We start from the raw sequence: 17,583 nt of genomic DNA, 5'->3' as shown, positions 1-17,583 counted from the left end.
GCCAGGGAAATTAACATCTTTTCAGCATACGTGCACCATTGCAGTGCTGGTTTCTGAAGTAAGCAGAAAAAAATACTACTGAAGCTTTAGTTGGCTTTGTGGCATTTCTTATTTTCTGCAGTGAAGTAATATTTTGGTTTTTTAAAGTCAGATTATGCATTCTACGATACTATCTTGTAAGGGTGGGTTATCCAGGCGATCTCATCTAGTCCTGTGTTCTTACCTCAGGTATCCAACCACAAAAGTATCTGTTTGCTTTGTATAAAGAACAAAATTCTTTCCCTATCCATGTAGGTCTGAGGATGTTGTGTGCCTGGTAATGCTGCTATTGCAGAGATTTAATTTAGTTTTAAAAATAATGCCACTTGTAGACAGATGCTAACAGTTGTGATCCCCAGCGATGCAGAATCGAAACAGAGCTCTACTGCTCTCCCCGCCACAGTCCTCACTTGTAGTAACCCTGCCAGAGCATTCATTCTCTAGTGCATTTTGACTTGCTGTTCCCACATGCTAAATTAGAGAGTAGTTTTTAAGACTGGAAATTTGGTTTAGTGATGAGTGGGTAACTCTAGGTCCTGAGTTGCTCTATACCAGTGGTTTGCAGCCTTTTTTTCATTTGTGGACCCTTTTGAAAATTTCAAATGGAAGTGTGTGGACCCTTTTGAAAATTTTGAATAGAGATGTGGACCCCTTGGAATTGTAAGTGTGGGCTTTGATATACTTTTGATTGATTGCAGTTATGTCTATAGGGTCCATAAAAGATTGTTGGCAGACCCCCAGGGGTCTGTGGACCACAGGTTGAAAACCACGGCTGTATACCATGGAGTGTCTCTGGTTCACTCTCCTTCTACCTCAATTTCCTCATGTCAAATTGGGGTGCAATAATATGTGCCTGGCCCTTTCCAGTAGATAAGCAAGTAACGCCATGTGAAAAACTGCTTTCAGTTCCCTGGTCAAAACAAAAAGCGTGAAAGTCTAAAATCAGGCTGAACAAAGAATCGAGGATGGGTGTGGGGGAGGCAGAAACGCTTTGATTGGGTCAACCATCACTTCTTATTCCAGACTCTAGAAGCCCTTGGTTTTGCACCCATCACTGGACTATCTGTCTTCTGCACCAGGACATGTCTAGCCTCCTAAAAATGAACAGAGTGGATATTGTAACTCTTTAAAATGTTCCGTAATGTTTGTTCAAGATTTTTCAGCCTTTTTTTGCTTCCCTTTTTTTTGTGGCTGAAACAACAAGACTCTAACAGGCTTTACTCAACCCAAATAGGCTTTTTTTGAGAGGGGAAAAAAAAATCAGTCTGAAAAAAGCATTGTTCTTATTTGTAGCAGTTTAAAAGCCAAACATTACTCACCTCCTCTTGCTTCTGATGTGGCTGTGATGGACTGCGCTATAAGAGGAACAATTGCGCTCCAGGCAATTATGCACAGAAAAATTCAAAATTATGCATAGAGTCCCGGGGGCTGCACGTGGTGGCATAGAACCGGCCTGGCCTGGCCCCCTGGCGTGCACGTTTGGACCAGACCAGGCTGTGTCCATGCCAGCATGTGGGGTTCAGGGCACTGCAGACAGGAGCTGCTTGCCATCAGGCTGGGCCAAACTGGCTTTATGCCTTAGCATGAGGCTTCCAGCACTCTAGCAGGAAGCCTTACGTGGAGGCACAGGGCCTGCTTGGCCCGATGGTGCGTGGACTGGGAGCTGCAGGGAGTTGCATTCCATCAGGGCGGGCAGGCTCTGTACTTCCATGTGCAGCTTCCTGCTGAAGATGGCCTGGCCCTGGCTGATGGTGCGCAGCTCCTACCTGCAGTGCTGTGAGCCCCATGTGTTGGCACAGAACCAGCTGGGTCTGGTATGAAGGCACGCACTAGCGGGCTGGCTGTGTGCCACCACGTGCAGTCCCCGGAACTCAGCTGGAGCTGCGTGCTGCTGTGGGGCTGTCTGTCATGGCCATGGGTGCCCGAAGGGCCTGCCTCTTGCTGCTGCTGCTGCTGCCACCACTGGTGGGGCCTGTGGGTAGAGGGGGTCCATGCCTGCCTACAAACTGCACATCCCACACACAGCCCCCCAAGTCCACCCACCAGCCCCACAGCACTCCCCTCCTCCACCAGGCAGGAGTTCGCCTTTCCACTTACCAGCTGTCTGGTTGCATGCCACTGCACTCAGTGCCTCCACTTGGAGCTCCTAGTTTGAGTGTTGGGAGCCCTGCGGAGGTGGAGACACTGAGTCCACTCAGTTAAATTACGCAGTTATGCGAGGTCATACGTTTTATGTGCAAAAATTAAGTGGGCCCATAATTGTGTGATTCCCTGGTTGTAAACAGTAATAAATGTGTACATGACCAGTTCAATTCTTGAGTGAAAAGCAAATGTTTAAAACTTGTGCAAATAGGTGGCGTGATTATTAGATGTTTTCAGTTATGATTGCCCTTCAGAAGTGAACGACTAATGCTCTACAACAGTAGTTCTCAGTGCTTGTAGACTCAAGGCACCCCTTGAGAGATTCGAGACACCCTTCAGAATATATCAGCTATTAGTTTTTTTTCACTCATTTTTTAACTACATCAATAATAATAGTGCAATTCTTCTGTTGCAAGAATTAAAAAAAGACTCCAACAGGCTAGAAAGTTTTTAACACTCTGGATTCCTATTTGAAATCTCCAAGTATACCTTGTGAATCCATATTTGCACACCTAACAGTAGTACCAACATTGTGGCACCCTTGAAAACATGTCAGGGCACCCCAAGATTCCACAGCACTGCCACTGAGAATCGCTGCTCTAGTCGTGTGCTACACTGCTTTGCGCTGGTATGGCTTTGTCATTTCTGATTTGTTTGGTTGGGTTTCTTTTGTCATCTGAGTTAACTTTCAGGCAGGATTATAATCCGCCTTCTCTATACCTGTTTACTAGGGATTTTTAGAACACTGTCTTGCCTGTTTCATTAAAGGCGTTATTCTTTCAACCGTTATTTGGTGCCCTTGTTTCCAAACGAATGGACATTTGTTAAAAATGTGAGTTATGATTCAGTGCAGTTGTTCTGTGCAGTCACTAGGGCTGTGCAAAGCTTCAGTCGCTGATTCCATTTGGAGGAGGGCAGCCACCGAGTTGGTGGCTCAGTCTCCAGATCCGAATTGAATGAGGAGACCCTTTAATTTCTCCAGATCAAATTGGAAAGATTCAGACATAGACACAGCTTTAAATGTTTTTTTCTATATGCCTCAAGATACCAGGTGGCTCGTGAATGCTGAGATGGTGGGGTGGATGGAGTGCCCCACAGGAGTATTGTGGGGGGGGAGGGGGGCGTCCGGTCCACTTCTGGGTTCGCTGCCAAGCACATGGGGGCCCACTCTCTTGTGGCATGCTCCATCTACCCCAGTATCACAATATTCACAAGCCGCGCCAGGTACCTCGAAGTATGTAGAAAAAACATTTAAAGCTGTGTCTGTGGCCAAATCCGAATGGAATATGGCCTGTTTTGCACACTCCTAAAAGTCACCTTTTCTCAAAAGGATGAATACCTTTCAATTGTCTTCAAGGATGAAATTTTAAATAAAGCCCCTGTTTGTGCATTCAGGTCTCCATGCAGTTGGACAGGAGTACCTCAATGTTTTTGTGTCTGCAGCCAAAACATTCTTCCTTGTCCTTGTGCCATGTCCTGTGAGCTATATAGTTACTAGTATGTATGCTGTGTATGGCTGTACTTCAGTATGTTATGTTTGGTTTTTTTGTAACAATTTGAGAAGTTATGAGACTGTGAGGAAAGCACAGAACAACTGAATTGGTTGTTTAAACTGTGTAAATCATGTTTTGGGTTACTCTGAAAAAAAGCTGCTCTCTGGTGTCTAGAAAAAACACTTCTATATTTAAATGTCCTCATAGAGCTGGGCATAATTAACACTTGATATTTAGAAAGCTATCAGGTTGACAGCTACCACAAGGGAAGCGATTGCTTCCCAATCTGATATTTGGACCAGGATTTTGCTGTCCAAAGCATTTTTGTTCATTCTGATCCATCTGTCATTGGCATTGTTCTTCCTTGTCCTTTTAATAGACCTCCACTTGGTCTCACTTTCCCCTCCTATATTAAACATATTTCTGATCTTTCTCCCCCCGCCACCCGGATCAGTGATCTAGAGGCCTTAAATTTATCATAAAACGTGGGCTAGGATTTAGGTCAGATGTGTTGTATGACAGACATGGAGATGCTTTGTGCGCGCGCATTTTGTTTTCAGTTAAATTTTTGGCTTTGTATTTTTCAAGAACTTTGTAATATTCAAGCATTTCAAAAAGCAGTATTCTAATTTATGGCATTCATTTTGCTATTTTGATGGCTATGAATAGTCAGCCAAGCCTCAAAGTAGTAGGGATGGGTGGAACTTGCAGTATTGACATTTATTGCAAGTCCACTTTTAATTTCTCTTAATTTTTATTTCCATTTGTACTATGTTTTAATGGAGAGAAGGTTAAATAAGTGCCTCTTGAATTTTGAGTGGGAAAAGTTAAGACTTTAAGGGAGAGCGTCTTGGGCTTCCTATTTACAATATTGGATTGGATCCCAAGAAAACTCTTTCCTGCACAGCCTAGCAAAAGGCAGCGTTGTACAGTTCTGTAGTTGTGCCACCTTCTAGGCCCAAATTGCTAACACCTGTTTTGTCCTTTTGCCCCATGCCAATGGTTCTTAACCTTTGTTAGACTCAAAGCATCCCTCAGAGAGTACCAGCTCTTAACTTTCACACTTTTTTTCACTGCAGGAAAATCATGGAACAATATAAATTGTTGAGAGCTCAGATTGCAACAGGTCAGAAATATTTCTGACATAAACCCAGAGATTTCAAATAGGAATCATTTATCTTGTGAATCATCTGTAGATGTTTGTACCTGATAGCACTAATATAGTGCATCACCCTTAAAAGAGTCTTGTCACCTTTGATTGGAAATCACTGTCCTGCACATAGGAGCTGTAACCAAGAACTTTTTAGACATAATTTTTATACCAAATTAACTATCTGGAAACGGACCGTAGCTAAAACTTCTGCGACTGCTAGCATGGCTGCAGTTTTACCCTAATAAGGTGCTTGAGTCAGGTAAGTAAAGAGAGTTTGAAATGGCTTTAAAAAAAACCCCCAGCAACTGGATAGGCAAGTCCTAGGACTCCTCCATAGGCTTCTTCCTCTCATTCTTCTGCTTTCTTATGTCTGTCCTAAATGACAACCTTCTGCTCTTCTCACCTTCTTTAACACCCTCCTTCCAATGTTTTTTGCTCCTGAAGATGCACTGACAAAGCCCTAGTTTATCCCATTGGTGTAAACCACTAAATTGTAAGCTCCAAAGCTCTCCCCTCCCTCCCCTTCCATTTGTATGCGTTTTGCTTCAAGTCAGATGAGCTTAATTTGAACTTTTAGGAGCTGCTAACAGTGGTAGTGTTGATAAATGTGGAACTGGCAAAGGCCTTCGAATTCTTTTGCGTTTGTGACTTGTTCATTCAAATTGTCTAGTCTTGTTATAAGCTCCTTGGGGCAGGGGACCTGTCTCTGCATGTTTCCACCATCACGCTAATGCTGTTTTAAAAGGCTGGATTGACTCAATGAAATCTACAACTCTTACAGCTTTAAAACAAAATGAAGTTTGTATGACAAAATCATAGAGCTGTGGAATCACTTGCGTGGGCTCCAAGGTCGCTTCATAAATGGACGAAGCAAGAGAACATCAAAGAGGGGATCCAGTAGTTAAAAATATTAATATAGATGGTCACAGGGGAGTTGTTGCAGTTGATATCTGGAGTGTGCTTGTAGGTATTGTTACTCATAGCTAATCCTTATTGAATTCATCTTCACTTCTTTTGAATTGTCTCCATTTACAACAGTTCCTTGTAAAATACTTATAATGATGAATCACTCCAGGCCTAGGCATGCAAAATGTATCCTGGTTGGAAGGGGAGAGTCTGCAGAAGTTGGTAAGAAAGTGTTTGAGAGCAAGGTAGATTTAGCCCCTCATTTACTATTGCTAGTTCTTACAGGGAGAACCCGGAAGCTGTTTAAAGATCAGAAAATGGTGGCCTACTTTGAGAACAAAGAACTTTCTGGTGACTTAAGGCTGAGCCTGCTTTTTCATTGATGAAAAGAATTTGCCATCTCAGTTCTCAAGTTTAATGCCTAGATGGGAGCAGTTGGTCTTTCTTTTTTGTTCCCTTTTTTATTTAATGTCACTCTTCAGTATTTCTTTTGGATTTTCAGCTAAGCTTTGATCTAGGAAATGAGCATCACAAGCAAGTTATCTCAAAATGAAAGAGGGCTGCTCCCCAGCCCATGTGTAGGCTTACTCCTGCGTTGGAAATTCTTAAGGGGTGTAAATCTGCTGTAGATGACACAGCTATAAGTAGGCAGCACCTTTCAAATATCCTGATCATCTGTAGAGTCTGAGTAAGCTATTGTGCTATGAAATGTGTGAATCATAGCTCCTGTATAAAACTGTTTTTTTTTAAGAAGTGTAACTACTAGTCACTTTTCTTCAGTGTCTGTTAAGCAGTCTCTATTAAGGAGAGATGAGCCTTGGGGTTGGATTGGCTTGGGACAGGACCATCCTCTTTGTGACTTTATTGAATGTAATGCTCCTCAGGCTAAGATCCAATTCAGTGATGAATTTATTCAGAGGGACCTCAGTGTTTTGTTTTGCTTTAAAATTTTGAGAATGTCTGCAAGTGTAAGGACTAGAACAAGTTAGTTTTTTAAGGAAAGTATTTAAGGTAAGAAAAAGGGTTACCATGGTGCCCTGACACCTGTTTGTGACCCCTTTTCTTAACACAGCATTTAGCACACTTGACCTTTTGAAAGTACTGAAGGTACATCCAAGCGTTGTGGGTTTGGGAGGGGTGTGTGTGTATGTGTGTAGAAGTAGGGTCGGGAGGGGCCTTATAGATCTTCAAGTCCAACCCCCTGCCAGGGCAGGAGAAAAAACTGGGCTCAAATGATCCCAGCTAGGTAGGCGTCAAGCCTCTTCTTAAAGACCTCCAGGATAGGAGCCAGCACCACTTCCCTTGGAAGTTGGTTCCTGATCCTAGCTGCCCTGACTGTGAAGTAATTCTTATGGATGTGTTATCTAAACCTCCTCTCCAACAACTTGTGGCCGTTATTCCTTGTCATGCTGGGGGCACGAGGGGAAACAAGGTCTCTCCCAAACCCTTCTGGTCCCCCTAGTGAGTTTATAGACTGTCACCAGGTCCCCCCTCAGCCTTCTCTTGTGAAGGCTGAACAGGTTTAGGTCCTGCAGTCTCTTATTGTAGGGTCTGCCCTGTAGTCCCCAGATCATGCGGGTGAGTGTGTGTGTGTGTGTATACAGGACCTACAGATAGTATAAGCCAGCAAAAACTGATGGTTTCAGAACATTTTCTAAAGTTTCTCATTCATTTCCTATATATGCTGGCTTATACTATCTGTAGGTCCTGACCAGTCATGAGTATTTGTATGGAGGTCTATCCCACCTTGTGGCTTCTGTTTCCCCTCCCTCCTACTTGCACTTCTGAGCCTGTTTCTTGTCAGCTATGGACTCGGGGAAAATACCATAGACCAGGGATGTTCAACCTTTGGCCTGTGGCGCCATTGCATCCGACCCATGGGGCTCTCCACGGGTTGGGAAACTTGGCAGCAGGGGAGCAGTTACCCTTACCCGTTGCCAAATTCCCATGCCCCCTCTCATAGCACAGCTAGGCTGGGGCCAGACCATGCTGCTAGGACCACATCTCCTTCCCCCTGCTCAGCTGAATCAGGGCTGAGTAGCACTCCTCTCCCCCCTAGGAGCCAGGTTGGGATCGGGTTATTCTTTCTTCTTCCCCATATGGCTCAGATGAGGCCCTAGGCACTAGATCAGGGCTACCAGCCACATCCAACCTGTAGATGGACTGGGCACTGCCCATCTGACCCTGCAAGGAAGAAGGTTGAGCACCACTGTTGTAGACAAATGGTGTAAATTCTAGCTTGAGCTACTTTTTGATTTATTTATCACTTCTTGCTGCCTTTTGACATGCTGTTGACATGTTTTCAGCATTTCTTTTTAACCTTAGCCATAAGATGCCTTTCTGGACGAGTTACTTTGTAAGGCATCAGCTTGCCCGACAGTCTTCTGCAAAATATTAATGTAATACATGTTAGAGCAGTGGCTTGCAAAAACTGTTCAGGAGCTTTGTGCCCTGGTGTATTTTACAGGTCTGTCAAGGGTGCAGCCTTTGTGTAGAGGTATGCTCTGAGTGCAGGACCCTGAAACTTTGTTTTGAGTATATCTGGGCATCGTGGTAGGTCTGTGGTAAACTTTAATTTCTTGCAGAACTTGAACTTTCTTGAGTGTCATTTAATTGCAGCATTGAGGCTCTAACTTTGATGTCATTTGTACTAATGGTTAAACTGAGACTAGCAAGTTTCTTCTCTAAACATATTTGAATCTAGGTTTGCAAAATAATTGCACCATAATTCTTGTTCCATTTAGATATGCATAAGTAAAGCAAACTAGAAAGTAGTTTCGAGCCCTTTGTTTGAACCATCTTTAAAAGGTGAAGGGCACATTGGAAGATGCCTTTGATTTTTAAAAAGCAGTACTTTCAAAAGAAAAGCACAGTGGATCAAATAGATGCATATTTTATAAAGATATGTGGCATCTTTTTAATAGTAAAACATTTTCAATGTAGAAGAATATATTGTTTCATAATCTTTCTTTTCTTTCTTTTTTAAACAGCCTGGGGGCCAAGAAAAGAACAGCACTGGCTGTAGGTAAGAATTGCAAATGATCTCTTACATACTTTTGTTTGTGAGGAAATAATTGGCTACGGGGACTAGAACTATACACTTTTTTTAATGACTGCAAATAGAAGAAAATTGGTAAATTAGTATTTATTTTACACTGAAGGAAAAAACCCCAAATGGCTGTGTTAATCAGAAATTTATATCAGTTACTGGGGAATTCTTTAATACATTTCTCTGGTCTATGAATAGGCTTATTTATTATACCTTTTATTTCTTCAGAAGGTAGAAGGGGAAATATAAATATGTCACATTTATTTAACCTTTCATTAAGATTTACTTTATACAGTGTCTCTTACCAGACAGGAGACGGGTTTCCTCCTTTTACATTTCTCTTTCACCAGTCAAATTCATTCCTCTACTGTTAAGTTGAAGATTTAAGACAGCTTAAAGAAGGCCTATTGAAATGTCTTCCATTTAAGACATCATGGACTGTCAGTGGTATATCTGTGAAAGGCATTTCAAATAGTAATGGCCTTCAGGGGCTGTTTCCTATGCTCTGTGGAAGATCTAGAGAGAACTTTATTCAGGTTAGTATTGCATAACAAAGAATGATTCTTATGTGGCCATAGTGACACCTGCTTCACAATATTCGTAACACCAAGTGTTTTATCATCAAGACCAGTCACGTCTTGGACAAGCTTTTAAGACTGTCAAATGGTGTGTGCTTACCAACCATTTCACCTTTTAGTGTTGTAAGCTAGTACAACTTTGTATTGAAGCTACATGCTTGTGTGGTGGTGAGTTGACATATTTGCCTACATTAGAGAGAGTGAAAATAACAGACACACTGCTGTAAATCCTAAAAGGTAAACCCTGTCTCTTGATGAAACATCAAAAAGAAAGTATTTGAATTGCAGGAAAAGAACTATACATCCTTCATGTCTAACTTTTTGTCCTTTCATTCTTTGTCTGATATTGACAACAGTGAAAGTATTGCCAAAAAATATCTTCACACTCATCTAATGTTACGTTTAGGGAACAATAATATAATAGGATATGAGCAAGTCTAGTAAGACTTGTTTTCATATGGGAATATGAAGCATAGATGTATTAAATTACTTGAGCTGATCCTATAGGAGGTGCCTCCCCCCAAAAGAAATTGGAATAACTTGATTGTATGACTCCTGGGTTAGTATTTTAACCACAAGATATTTCCTCCCTTCAGTTACAATTACTAGAACTCTTACTAGGAGTGAACTATTAGTGAAGTGATTAAAATAGAATATACTATAATAATTGGGAGGTATACATTTAATATTTTGGTGGTTTTGTAACTCAGCTGCCTTTTCCAAAGCCTTAATTTCATCTTCATTTCTGGGTAATAGGCATTGTAGTAATGTGACATTTGACTAACTTCCTGCTCTTGGGTAATTACTAACTTTAAATTTTTTTCTGTACTCTTCTCTCCATGGAAGTTGTCAACTCTTAAAAGGGTTGCAGTCTTGGATTTTTTTTTTGCAGAAGGATTTGCTGTGTCATTGAAGCTTTTTTTTTTTTTTTTTTTTTTTTTCCTTTTCTATAAAACTAACCTTTAAGTGTTGTTTGTGAGGTTCTTGGCCCTTTTTCAGACTTTTCCCATCTCCTCACAAAAACCACTCCAAAACTTGGGATCTCTTTAGAACAGGGGTGGGCAAATAGTGGAACCAACCAGTGGCTGAACTCCATTTCCCAGCAACCCTTGCCTGTGTTGGCTGGGGCTGGTTTCCATAGAGATCCCTGCAGCTGTGCTGTAATAGTGTGGTGCCAGGGTTTCTGTGGAGACCGGCCCCAGCAGTGCTGGCAAGGGGTGCGGCTGGGCAGGGAGCTCCTCCAGGGCCGGGCTGGGATCTTGCAGTGGTGACGTCATGGTCCAGAGCCAGGGCAGAGCCATGACCTGCAGTCTGTTTGCTCTGGGTAGGGGCATGCAGGCAGCGGGTCGTGGCTCTGTCCTGGCTCTGGACCATGCTGTCACTGCTGCAAGGAGCCAAGGTAGAGCTGTGACCACACTACCTGTGTGACTCTAACCCAGCTCCGGACCACGCTGTCACCACTGCAAGATCCTAGCCCAGCCCCAGAGCAGCTTCCCACCCTGATGCTTGGTCTGCCAACACTGCTGGGGCCAATCTCCACAGAAACCCTGGCCCGGTGCTATCACAGTGCAGCTGCGGCTGGGGTTTCCATGGAAACCAGCCCCAGTTGCATGGGCAGGGGCTGCTGGGAAATGCAGTCCACTGCAGGCCAGAACTTGCCTGCCCCTGCTTTAGAATATACAGGATTGGGTTTTTTTAAATCAAGTGGCCTTCTGGTTTATGAGGAAACAGTAACACATCAGTCAAGAGGGTATCCACGATACGTTAAATTCATTGGAGCCGATGTAAAGCAAAAACAGAATAACCTGCCTGCTTCCCTCTTCTACCCTTTCCATTCCATCTTCCCAATGCATTCCAAAGTCTAGGATCTAAGTGAGTGACCTGCTATGCCAGTTAATATAGTTCTCCTCAATCTAATGTTGCAAACAAATACAATATTTGTCAAACACTATGTTCGTTTCCACTGAAGATAATATTAAGTGAAAGTGCCTCTACTTGGTCTTGGAGGCATAACAACAGAGAAAAACACATTATGAAGAATACAGAATAAGCTAAATGTAAGCATGCCTGGTCTGCTTGCAGATCATATGTAAAGTGTGAAGATGAAATCTAAATATTAAAAATTCTTAGTGTTTCCTTCAAAACAGTTAATATATTTAGTAAAATACTGTGTCTTCATCTTGGAAGCTTGTAAATTGGCAGTCAGGAAGGGTTAAGGTTGAGAAATGCGAAAAGTCAAATGAATTTTCTTTGCAAGTTGTATATCAGAGCAGGTCATAAACAAATGTATGTGTCCTGCTGTCAGTCTCAGCAGTTGATGTAACAGATTTAAATAGTGTTATTGTATTACCCTTATTCAGATTGTGCCATTAGAAATTGGCAGATACAGTGGAAATAGAGAACTCTTCCGGTTAGTATTATGGCTTTTCCCACCAAAATGCAAGAACCTACTTTTGTAGGTACAGGGTTTGAAAGGCTGTAGAGTAAAAGTGTTATCTTATGCTTGGACTTTTGAAGCTGGCATAGTTATTCTTTACAAGGATACAGGGTAATCCTTTACAACTGTAATGTAGCATTAAAGACCAGTTTTGTATATTTTTTAAACCCTGTGCCTCTCTCATGTATTGGTTGATGTGCAAAAAAAAGTCCTCCAAGCTAGGTATGTAAACAAGGTGTTTAAATCTATCATTTGCATATCTGGAAAATTATCATTTGTCATAACCACATTTGTCCGCAGTGACTAGTGATTGCTGCCCTAAATTAAGGGGGGTAGGGGTTGCCGGTTTTTAAGCTCTTGAGTTTTTTGAAGTAGTTTCAGTTTATTATTGCTTTTTAGGTTCAATGCATGGAAACTACATATACTTTCATTATTTAACAAGGTAGTTTATACAACTGATGAACCTTGCCAGAATGCTAATGTTTTAATAATAAACTCTGTTACTTGAGGTATATGACGTTCCATAATCCAGTATGAGGAGAACTGGGCACTTGGTCAAATAGGAAGGGGGAAAAAAAATTAAGTCTTGGCTAGTTTTAAGGCAGAGAAGGAAGCTGTTCTTGATTATTTGAAATTTACATGTAAAGTACCATAAAGGAGTAGGTATTCGACCTCAGAACAAAGGTAAGGATTGAAAATGCTTTTAATGTCTTGAGGAATGAGGATTTGTAAATTTAAATGGACAATACCCAGAACACGTGTCTTCATAAAAAAGCAAACAAACAAACAAAAATGCCCAAGACTCCTCCCTCCCCTTGCTGCACCTTTTAAAAGTGAGTTTAAAGATAAATTGTGATGCTCGACTGAGAGCTCTGAAGTCCAAAATCCTATAGTGATTTACCAAATACAAACTTTTCTACAATTCAGACACACAGTGCTTTGCAAAAAGAGCAAAACAGCTCTTGCACTGACTTTTATGAGGCCCTGGAATAAACATAAATAAATTACTCGACCCATAAATGTGGGAAAGTGCTGCCAGACTGGCCGGCACAGAATATATTGGAGGTAAAGTAAAACTGCATTGCCATTAGCATTAGCAGATTCAACAGGTAATCACTTTAGATTCACATTTCAACACATTCCTCGCACTGACTGTTTCAAAATTTAGGTTTCATAAAAGATCCAGGGTTTGGTTTTTCAGTGTAAATCTGAGAGGCATCAAGTGCTTCTTCCTCTCAAATGTTTCTAGCAGCCATATTTCACCGAGTTTCTCTCTCAGATCTCTTTTAAAAGCACTAATAAAAACTGACCAACTTTGGAGGAGATAAAAACATCTTAATGGAGTGATTGAAAGGAAACAAACTTGCTACTCTGGTGCCATCACCTTGTGACATTTTAAAGCTAGTGAATCACCGCTGATGTGATGATATATAGTGTAGCTATAAAACTGGTTGCTTAGGGGTATCCAAAGAAACATGTACTCTGAGTGATTTATTATCCTTTCGTCTGCAAGGTCAGGTAGTAAATGAGTGACCTCTGCAGGAGGAGATTAAGTACTACAAAAGCATTATTTGAAGGATTGAAATCCGAAGCCCTAGACATTTTATACTTGAGCATAAGTATTCTGTAACTAATTACATTTAAAGATGTCTTTATATATAAAGATTCGGGATCATGATAAATGGTACATTTTTTTTAGCTCATGCCTTTTGGAAAGAGAATGTATTAACTAATACTTTTTAATAGTTCTCTTAATCTCAGATGTACATGTTCCAGGAATAAATTTACCTATTTATCAGCTGTAATATAAAGTAGTGTGATTATTGGCTTTTGTGACTGGTAAAATTAACTTTGTTTAAAGCAGTTATTCCAGAGTAGCATATCTAAACTGAGAGCTATTCTGGAATAGTTGTTGCAGAACCAAAATATCCTGCTCCAAGCATGATGGTCTATTTTCTCATGTAGACAAGACTTTGGATCTCCTGCCTTTTTAAGAAGCTTTTGGAGCATCTAGTATCTGTAGGGGAAGAAACAGAATGCAACTTAAGGGCCTGTTGAAATGATTCACAGCACACAATCAATGCCGTGGTTCTCCATTTTCCTTCTTGGAAGGAAGGATGGCATATCAACTATGCAAAAACATTTAAACCTCATTTCTCTCATTAAAGTTGCCCTCTAATTTTAGAGTATGCTTATGACAGCTTAATATTAGTGGAGAGCCACTGAGGTGGGCACATCTATAATCTGTAAACTGTTATATAGTACCCTCCAGCTATCTCTTTCACTGTTTTATTGAGCAGTTGTGAATTACTTCAGGGCTGCAGAACTAAAATGGCATTAATGTTAATCACTTCAGTGGGATATTTTTGCCACAGAATAAAAAATAAACTGTGTGAAACTTCAGTGAACCATTTATATTGTTTTACTTCTTTATAATACATTTATTGACACATTCAAGAGCTACCACTAGATGTCAGTACTGGAAAAAGAATACATAATGTGTGTCAGATGAGGATATCAAGCTGTAAAATGTGCTCTTGAAAGTAATTTGTACACTGAAAATCTTGTGCTGCAGTAATCTTCCACATACATAAGCCATGACAGTTCTTATTTTTACTTTGTTCAGTGTTTGGTTCAGATTAAATATCTATGTCTCTGAACTAGCCTTTTTTCTATATTAAACTCACTGCAGTGATAATAAAATTAGGTTATAAAAATTTAAGACTGATATTTCTTTTGAAAGGTTACTCCATCTAAATGAATAGCAGCTATAAACATTAGTAGAACTACTACTCCCTCCTACCCCCAACTACTACAGTTGATAGAAGGAGAACTCAATGGCCACGTCTACACATGCGATTAATGCACACAAATAAACTCCGGAGCTTATTGCTCTGGAGTTTATTCATGTGTAGCATATGGAGCCTGGTCAGAACAGCTCAAGCTGGCAGGGGACCCGGGGGGTCAGCCTTCCAACCCAGGGCTGCTCCCACTGGACTCCACGTGCTGCGGCGGGGCTGGCTGAGGCACGAGGGTGCTTCAGTGTGGGGCTAGCCATTGGGCACCATGTGTACACATATTAGTGCATGTGTAGATATGCCTGCCAGCTAGCCGTGCACTTCTACAGCGCCCTTGTGCCTCAGCCTGCCAGGGCAGCATCCTTGTATTTTACAAGTACTATCCTGCTGCGGAGTTTATTAGTTTTGTGTGCCCTAACAGGGGCACCCACATAGATGCCAAGATGTTTACTCCAAAGTTAATTGGTTAACTGTGCAGTAAATGTCTCATGTAGACGTGCCCAGTATGTAGGCCAGAAGCAGTTCCTGACTGATAATTTTACATTTTGGATATCTTTTGGAAAGAAGTGTGTTTTCAATAGATGCACTTCTTTCACATGCCTTCATTGGAGAGGAAAACAACTTCGAAAAAGAGACCATAAAGATCCTCTGTGAAATCCTATAGCGCTATTTACAAACTTGTCTCTGATGTTATCATTGACAGCTGTATGTAACTATAACCATTGCTGTGGATTTTAAAAAGTTATAAATCTGCAAAGTATTACATCTTTTTTTTTTTTCAAGTGAACATTTCATGAGGGGAGAAAATCCAGTTGGCTTTATGATGATGCTTTATGATGACATGTATTGCTGATGGCCTTATGTGTCAGATAATTCAGGCACATAATTTACTCAAAAGGTAGCTATTAATCACGTTTAGACTAAGTTGTGATGTACAAAAATAACAATGTGCAGTTTGCCTTAAGGTTGCTAAATTGTGCTCCATGTCTTCCCTCTCTCCCACTTTCTCCCTTCTTGCCACACCTGCGCTCCCCTCTGTGTCTGTACTCCCTCTGTATCTGTTTTTTAATACAGGTAACTTATTAGGTATTTGATACCATTTAACTAGAGATCATACTGAAGCCCTCTGTTACAAATGCCTGTCTAATTAAAAAACTTCCCCACTATCTAATTTCCCACAAAAAAAAATCTTTTTGCTCTGTTTTTGCATTTCTGTGGGTTAGAGGATGAAGACCTAATATACAAAACTTAGATTTTAGGTAGTACCTTGTAATTAAGCACAAGACCTCAAATGTTGAATATTCCAATTGATCTTAAGCATAACTGAAATCGACGTTGTCAGTTAAGTACTAAATAATAAGCCACGAGAAAAATATCTTGGTGCGTGCTAACCTCTACAGAGATCAAATAAATTATTTAAACAAATGGCCTCAGTGATTGCAAATGTCTTTTGGTATTCCTTTATGTAGCTGTTGATGAGACCTTTTTGTAGCTTCTTAATCTAAAAAGTATGGCATTTTTCTGCCTCACAACATTCAGACTTAACCATCCTTTTAGTCTTGCCATTTTCTTACAGAAATACTATAGAAATATTTTCTGTTCACCAGCTGGGAACAAAGTACTTATTAATGTACCGTTCTCCTCCGGGAAACATTCTCTGGTGCTTGGGAATTTGTTTACATCATGTACTTGCATTAGATTTCTTCTGGAATCAGTAAAAAGCTGAAATCTGTCAGGGGTGTTTTCAGCATGAAGGGCATGCGTGCAAGTCTTGTTTTGAAAATATGCCTTTTCTTTCCGCTTGTCTGATCATGACAGTGCACTCACCATCACATAAGGCCCATAAGGCTGTAATGGGCCAAATCATTGTAATCAAATGTGGCATTCCGTATGTCTTATTTTGTGAAAGTAGGTCAAGTCTGAAATTGCGTTCTTGACGAGTCCTTCAGTTTCCCACAACCTGTTCCACGTGGTTTGGTCATTGTGCTGAAATACTGTCGGTGCTGTAGGCAATTGCAGACAACTTCGTAGGGACAATCAAGGTTCATTTGGACAGATATTAGTAGTAGCATTTTTTCCTCTCTGGTTTTATCATGTCTTCTCTTTCTTCTTTTGAGCTCCTTTTGAAATGTATAGAGAAATAGTGGATTTATTTTTTTGTTGAATACTAGCTTGCTTTAATAACTTGGTAAGCTGTAACTTGCAAATGCAAGGAAAATGGCAATTCATTAACAAATGCATTAGTCATTATTATTTATTTCCAGTTTTGTCCAAGTTTTCATGTTAAATAACCTGTGTTTTATAATCTATTCAGAAACATCAAATTGTGCACTAGCTGCTATATTCATTCTGCCTTGTTTCTGTTTTTTTAACAAGCACATGTTGTATTTTGTCTTGAATTAATTATTAGTATTTAATGGCAGCATTATTGTCCTTCTTAGTATTTATATAATGCCTAAAACAGCTGGCATAGAATTTGTCATTTTGTGATTAGTGACTCCTTTTGCCAATTAAGAACAGCAGTACAATATAGGTTGCTTTTTGTTAGCCTTTCACTCTCTTTAGTGTTATGCCTGCATATTTTGTATTTATTAGAACAAACTTTCCAGGTCGAGAGTGGGGGGGCCGCCTCCAGTCCCTTGTTCCACACGCAGGGCGCACCAGACTGGCTCTATATGCTTCATGCAGCATGCAAAGCTGGGGCCAGCATGTGCTGTCTGCTGTGTGTGAAGCCAGTCTGAGACCCACAGCACCAAAGACCAAAGAAATAGGCTTCCATGATGCATCTTTGGCTCCCCTGTATTTGAGGATGCTCCCTAGTAATAATTAGATTTACTGTTAATTTTGCTCAAACTTCATTTTAGTGATGTTCTTGGACACCTCCCTATTTGAACTGGTACAAAATGAAAAATGCAAGTATCATTGTGTTTGTGCAGTGCTTGCCCTCTGGTCATAGTTGGGTAGAGTAATAATAAAAAAGAAAAGAAA

The 17,583-nt window shown here is 40.8% G+C and overlaps 1 protein-coding gene across 12 annotated transcripts in view; it reads left to right on the top strand.

The window, feature by feature from the left end:
• CYRIB (CYFIP related Rac1 interactor B) overlaps positions 1-17,583 on the top strand; it is a 125,239-nt gene that overhangs the window by 73,397 nt on the left and 34,259 nt on the right. For 10 of the 12 annotated variants that reach the window (XM_090040644.1, XM_090040651.1, XM_090040642.1 and 7 more), the window contains one exon: positions 8,724-8,758. The gene's annotated coding sequence lies outside the window, so the exon portion shown is untranslated. The remainder of the gene's footprint in view (positions 1-8,723; positions 8,759-17,583) is intronic. The other 2 variants (XM_090040653.1, XM_090040652.1) reach the window with 1 other exon arrangement.

The sequence above is a fragment of the Crocodylus siamensis genome, chromosome 3 (genome assembly GCF_052110815.1).
Source record: "Crocodylus siamensis isolate JL-2025a chromosome 3, ASM5211081v1, whole genome shotgun sequence".
NCBI classification, from domain to species: domain Eukaryota; kingdom Metazoa; phylum Chordata; order Crocodylia; family Crocodylidae; genus Crocodylus; species Crocodylus siamensis.
Note: the sequence above shows the minus strand (reverse complement) of the source record. Positions and strands in the feature narration are given on the sequence as shown.